We start from the raw sequence: 7,417 nt of genomic DNA on the forward strand, positions 1-7,417 counted from the left end.
CATAATATGCTATAATATTATTATTTTATTATTATATTTACAATTATATTTATAACATGTTCAATTTATTATACATTTTTATATTATTCATGTATTATTATTATTTAATAAATCTTTTATGTTCAAAATGTTATTTATTTATTTATTTATTTTAACTAACCTATAATTTTATTTCTATTGTTATGTTATCGTTGGCTTTTTAAGATATTGTTGAGCCTTGTTATGTCATTGTTGATTATTTAAAATTTGATGTTGAGACTTGTTATATGTATTTAATTTTTTTAATTGACAAAAATCGCAAATCCAATCCAATCCAAACCGCACCGCAAGTAAAATTAGTATTCAAATTGGATGAGTTTTTTACTCAAAATTGATCCAAACCGCACCGCAAAACACCCCTATTTCTGGATTCAAACTTTGGTATACAAGAAAGGTGAAGAATAGAAATGGGTTAGGTATTATTGTGGATAAGCATTGGAAGAAGGGCGTAGTGGATGTCAAGAGGGTGAGAGATCGGATCATCTCTGTCAAACTTGTGGTAGAGGGAGGTACTTTTCATGTGATTAGCGTCCATGCACCGCAAGTGGGTTCGGACGAACAACACAAGATATGGTTTTGGGAGGATTTAGAGAGTTTGGTCCAAGACATACCTTTGGAAGATAAGAGTTTCTTAGAGGGAGATTTAAATGGGCATGTTGGAAGAGAAGTGACTGGGTATGGAAGTATTCACGGAGGCCATGGTTTCGGGGAGATCAATGTCGAGAGTAAAACTATTTTAGACTTTTCCTTAACCTTTAACCTTCTTATCACAAATACATATTTTAAAAAGAGAGACGAACATCTTATAACCTATAAGAGTGACATGACAAGCTCTCAAATTGACTTCTTCTTGTTGGGAGAGTCGACCGAAAATTTTGCATTAATTGTAAAATTATCCCGAGAGAGAGTTTAACAACACAACAAAGGATGCTCGTCATGGATTTTTGCGTTAAGCAAAAGTTGAGGAAAAGATATCATACGAAGAACCCAAGGATGAGGTGGTGGCGGATGAAAGGTGAGAAACAAAGAAGCTTCCTAAGACGGGTAGGAGAAGAGGCAAAGTGGGATGGGAATGGAAACGCGGAGGAGATGTGGAGGGAAATGGCATGATTTTTCAGAAGAACAGTAAAAGAAAATTTTGGTGAATCTAAAGGGATAGGACCAAGAGATAAGGAATCCTGGTGGTGGAATGCAAGTGTACAAGAAAAGATAAAGGTAAAAAGGGAGTGTTTTAAAGAGTGGTTTTTGTGCCGCAATGTAGATAATTGAGAAACATATAAGGCAGCTAAGAAAGAGACAAAAGTGGCTGTAAGTGAAGCAAGAACAAGAGCATATGAGGGTCTCTACCAGTCTTTAGGCACGAAACAAGGAGAAAAATGTATATATAGAATCGCAAAAAGCCGTGAAAGAAGAACGAGAGATTTGGATCAGGTTAAGTGCATAAAGGATAAAGACGGAGAGGTGTTGGCTCAAGAGGAGAAGAATAATAAAAGGTGTAACACCCTACCACACAGAATCTTATGCTTAAGTCATAAAGTTGAGGTGGCAAGGTATTACAACCTCTAAAAGTAAAAATATATGTAATAATAGTTGAAAGAAATTTTAACTAGAAGCCTGTGAAAAAGAGTTAAGCAAAACGTTAAATAGAAAATCGCATCACTCACGTAAATGATAACTATGAGAGAAGAATTCTATAGATACATATAGCAAGGCTTCTGACTCAGCTCGCGAAGCTAGAACCGGTCAAAGCATATATACATATACACAAATAAATCCAAAAGTAAACCAAAATAGAAAATTGACAACCTGTTTCTCCAAGTCAACCTCTAAGAGGGATAAACATAAAATACAAGGTGGAGATCTTATATATATACATAAATATAAACAAAGATACGATCCTGAGTCCCAAGAGTTCTTCGCTTCATCAGCGTCTCTAGAATACAGAGTGGTGCTTCTCAACATGCATCTGAAAAACCACAAATATTGTATGGGATGAGAACTGGAGGTTCTCAGTATGGTTAAGGTGCCCACATATATAATAAATAAGATCACAGGAAAGCCAAAGGCAATCCTAAAATGCCGACACTCAGATTATAATTCTAAATGAACTAAAACAGAAACCATAAGCAGGGGTAGATATCTAAGGTTTTTAAGGTTCTAACTCAATCCTAACTTAATCTCTCAAATTACAATCCACTCACTGTCTCATTCAAATCTAACCCTTATCACTGACCCAACCAGTCACAGCCTATGGCCCAAATCAAACCAGTTCGGCCTCCAGCCCAAACAAACTTAACCCGACCTCTGGCCCATTTCAAATCAAATCAACATTATCACCCGTCCACCACCAAGGTACTCAAAACAAAAAGACAATCACAAACACAAGCAAATACAAGGCAGACACATTTAAATAACAGTTACAACAAGTATCACAGTTATCAGTTAACACAGAATTTATCAGATAGGCAAACCGAAACAATTATGCACACCCAAACAAAGCAAACAAATGCAACATGATGCATGCATGTCCTACTGGCCGTGAGCTCACACGTCGGTTACTTTGCCATAACTCGACACATCTGGTAGCTAATCCAGACATTTATCTCTAGGTTGCGCATCTCTAGGAGGATCATAAACGAAAGAGAGTTCCTTTCCACATCGAAGGAGTGTGCCTTTCCACCTTCTCCTGGAGGAGATACGAAGGAGAGTGTCTTTCCACATCGAAGAAGCGTGCCTTTCCACCTTGCAACCAGAGAAGAATGTGGGAAAAATAATACAAAGGAGAGTACCTTTCCACCTTCCCCACATCCCCATCATGACAAGAGAGGGAACCTCCGTCCCTAACTTGCCATTCGAATACATTTTCAAGTTAACAAGCAAGCAGGATCGCACCCAAACCTTGCCCTTTCGATCATTCCGGCCACACACACATCTCGACCATTCAGGCCATACACAGTCATCCCTAATCTCATCATTAACATCTCAATTCAGTTACTCTAGACCATCCTTCACTTTTTACACTAAACTTCCGACGGGCATAACTCTTTCGTTTTAAAATATTTTTCATCCGTTCTTCGAACGACGTAAACTTCACGAACCCAATTTTCATACCAAACTAGTTTGAAATTATTTGGGAATCCGGAAGTCAAGTTATGTCTTGCCAAAGTTTGGTCAAAAACCAGTTTTTCTAACAAATCTAAAACCTCTATTTTCACCAAGTTTCTTTCAAAAGCCAATAACTCACACCCCAAACCAGCACTAATCATGTACAAAATAATCTTATACCTATTTTGTCTCTTCTATCACATGTAAATATCCAATTCCTAGCATTTTTATCATATACAATTTCACAAACCAATACAACACAATTCACAAGTCATCTTACTATCATCATCATCATTCAATATCCTCGTCAACTATCACAATTCACAATTCTCATTAGTTATTCTCATCAATCCTCAACATAATTGCCAATCAACAACCCAACTTCAAGATAACGTGACATTTCATTAAGATTACTAATTCCTAACATACATACATGCTTCAACCTAACTTATGGCCAACTAGCCTATATTTTCACAAAACTTTACATATTAAATACGAGAAACTAAAACCATACCTTAGTCGATTCCTCCCTAATGTCGAAGCACCTCAATTATCTCCGTTTCTCCAGTGTCCAAAGCCCCAAATCCTCACCGAACAAAAATCCAACCTCCACAGTTTGCTTTCTAGTCACTGATATCATCGAATTTGTCTCCAAAACATATATCTCACTCTAATTCCAAATAAATACCACAAAAATCAAACTAGGGTTCAAAATCATTAATGGTTCACAAGATTTAAAGGTTCCTTACCTTACCGACAAAGATTTAGGGCAATACCCAGCAAGCCCATAAAACTAATTTGATCCTAAACACCAAAATCACATAATTTTTCAAAAATCAAAACCTCAAAATCACGAAACTAAAAGGGGAATAACTGGGCATAAAAACTCAAGTTTCTTACCACATTGTTAGATAGGTTTTATAGAGAATTCCAAGACGAACGCGTGGCCGCTGACGGGTCGTCAATCGGAGCTGCGAATCAAAAGTTATGGGCGATTGAAGTTGGGAGGGATTTAGGATTAGGGTTCTTGATCTCTCCTTCTTTCCTCAGCGTGGATGACCATAATGAAGGGGAGGAAAGGCTGAAGGCAAGTTTATATATAGATTGGGTTGGTGGGCTTGGGCCCACTTGGACCTGGTTCACTTAGTTTGGACTATTCAGCTCAATCTTGGGCCAAATCCTTTAAAATTAGTGTCAAATTCTTATTTTAATTAGTTCTACCTCACTAAATCAAAAAATTCCCTTTTCTAACTTATTTGATTAATAATTAATTTATTAACTAATTATTCACTAATTACTCGGGGTTTACAAAAGGTGTAAGAGCTACTTCTACGAGTTATTTAATGACGAATATAAGACTCTTCCGAGCCTTGGTCGGTTATGCATAAGGGAATAAGATCAAAACTTTGACTTCTACTGAAGGATTTGAAGCTTTGAGGCAAAAGAGGCTCTAAAGCAGAAGAAAAATGGCAGGGCGGTATGACCTGATAATATCCCGATCAAAGTTTGGAAGGGCCTTGGAGAAAAATGTATCAATTGGTTAACCAAGTTTTTTAATGAGATTTTAGGGTCAAAGAAGATGCCGGATAAGTGGGAAAAGAGCACCTTGGTACCTATCTACAAGAATAAGGGGGATATAAAAAGTTGTGAAAACTATAGAAGAATCAAGCTCATGAGCCATACCATGAAGTTATGAAAAAGGGTGATAGAACGGAGGTTGAGAAAAGAGACACAAGTAACAGAAAACTAATTTGGTTTTATGCCAGCCAGATCCACCACCGAAGCAATATACATGTTAAGAAGGATGCTAGAGAGGTATCGTAGTAATAAAAGGGATCTATATATGGTGTTTATTGATTTGGAAAAAGCATATGATAGGGTGCAAAGGGAGGTCTTATATAAAAGAAAAGAGTAAGGATCGCATATATTCGTGTAATTAAAGAATGTATGATGGGGTCACGACAAGTGTGAAGACTCAAGGTGGTGTGACAGAGGAATTTCCTATTGATATAGGATTACACCAGGGATCTTCCTTAAGTCCATATCTTTTCACATTAGTCTTGGAAGTACTCACATAGCACATTCAAGAGCCTGTGCCATGGTGCATGCTTTTTGCCGATGATATTGTCCTTATGGGAGAGTCAAGGGAAGACCTAAATAAGAAGTTGGACTTATGGAGAGACGCTCTGGAAGTGTAAGGCCTGCGCATAAGCCGTAGTAAGACGGAATATATGGAATGTAAGTTCGGTCTGCGAAGGAAAAACCCTAATATAGAGGTGAAGATTGGAGAAAACATCCCACCAAAAGTTAAAAGTTTTAAGTATCTTGGGTGCATCATACAGGATAAACGGAGAGATTGAACAGGATGTAAATCATATGATCCAAGCAGGTTGGTCAAAATGGCGGAGTGCATCTGGTTTTATATGTGACAAAAAAGTGCCTTTAAAACTTAAAGGTAAATTTTATCGCACTGCTAAAAGACCAGCTATGCTTTATGGTACAAAGTATTGGACGGCTAAAGGGGAGCACGAACATAAGCTAAGTGTGGCAGAGATGAAGATGTTGAGATGGATGAGCGGTCATACACGATTGAATAAAATAAGGAACGAAGATATAAAGAAGAGAGTTGGACATGTGGGATAAGATGGAGGATGGACAATGGGTGAAAGGCAGAGGAAGACCTAAGAATACCATATGTAAGATCCAGAAATTTTGAAAAAGTTTATTATAAACTAATTTCAAATTCAATTATTTATTTGTAACTTTAATTTCAAAAATTATTTTAGTAAAAATAATTAAAACAAATTTTGATTAATTGAATTTAAAATAAATTAAGATTCTTATCCAATTTTATAATTATTGAGTTATTTTCTATATTTAAATTATAACGTTAGTAGCTATGAAATAATAAGAATTTTATATGATTTAATTTAAATAGTTGATATTTTATAATTCAATACTTTAATTTAGAAATAAAGAAAATTAATCTTATTATCTTGTAATTTCAATTAAAGTATTTTATCTTTAATCAATTAGTATTTTGATACAACAAATAATATGTTTAAGTAAGTTTAAGAATTAAATTAGATTTCAAAATTTATATTCTATGTCCCAATTTTATTAAAATTACTTTACTCAAATTAAACCCCAGATCCCCGAATTAAAATTCTAAACCTAATTTTGACCTAACCCTAAATTTTTTCTCCTTTTCCGCCGCACACCCCTTTTAAGGCTGCGTTTGGTTAGTGTCATTTAGACACAAAGACATAAACACAAATACACAAGTAGACATAGACACAAATATACACAAATTTTATTATTGTGTTTGGTGATGATACACAAGACACAATATCTAATTCAAATGTCTATTTTATCCTAAACATAATTATCACTGCCATTATCATTATCATTTGTTTCTAACACCAATGCTAATTTTTCAACTTCAATCCAAATCAATATCATCAAAAAACTTAATTATTAATTTAACAATTCAAATTAAAAATTGAAATAGAATGAAGAATTTCAATAATTATATTTTAAAAATTAAAAATTGATCAGCAATTAAAATATAAACAGAAATAAAAGTGAGAGAGATGTGATGAGGGTTGAGAAAAAAGTGATAGAAGCAAAGAAGGTGATGACAAACTGCAGATCTAACAAAAAAAAAAAAAAGAGGGAGCTGGAATAGATCTGAAAAATAATGGTGGTGAAGCAATGAGACCCATGGCAGTGACACAATGAGACCCGTGGCAATGACGACCTGTAATGGCGAAAATGGGGTGACGTGGTGACATCCATGACTGCCAAAGAAGAGGCACGGAGACAAAAGGAATTTTATAGTGAGACGTGAAAGAAGTTTTGTTGGTCAAATTCAAGAAAAAAGAAGAAGTTTTGTGGCTAGATTCGAGGGTTAAGGGAAGATCAGAAACAGAAGAAGAAAGTAGTTGCAGTGGAGGATGAAGAAAAAAATGGATATAGTGAAAGATAAAAGTGCGTGAAGGAGAAGAAGAAGGAGGCTGAGATAGTGTAGAAGAAGAAGAGACTAAAAAGGTTAAATAAATGAGGATAAAATTAGAATTTTAAAAAAATATTAAGGATAAATTTGTCCAAAATTAAATTTTAAATTGTGTCTCACCGTGTCTCATCATTTCAGTGAGACACAAAATACGTGTATTTTGTGTATCTCTGTGTGTAACCGTGTCTCTCTATTTTTATGTCTTACAAAACAAACATTGAACATGTGTAACCGTGTCCATGTCTTTGATAGACATAG

Source organism: Arachis stenosperma, chromosome 6 (assembly GCF_014773155.1).
Source record: "Arachis stenosperma cultivar V10309 chromosome 6, arast.V10309.gnm1.PFL2, whole genome shotgun sequence".
NCBI classification, from domain to species: domain Eukaryota; kingdom Viridiplantae; phylum Streptophyta; class Magnoliopsida; order Fabales; family Fabaceae; genus Arachis; species Arachis stenosperma.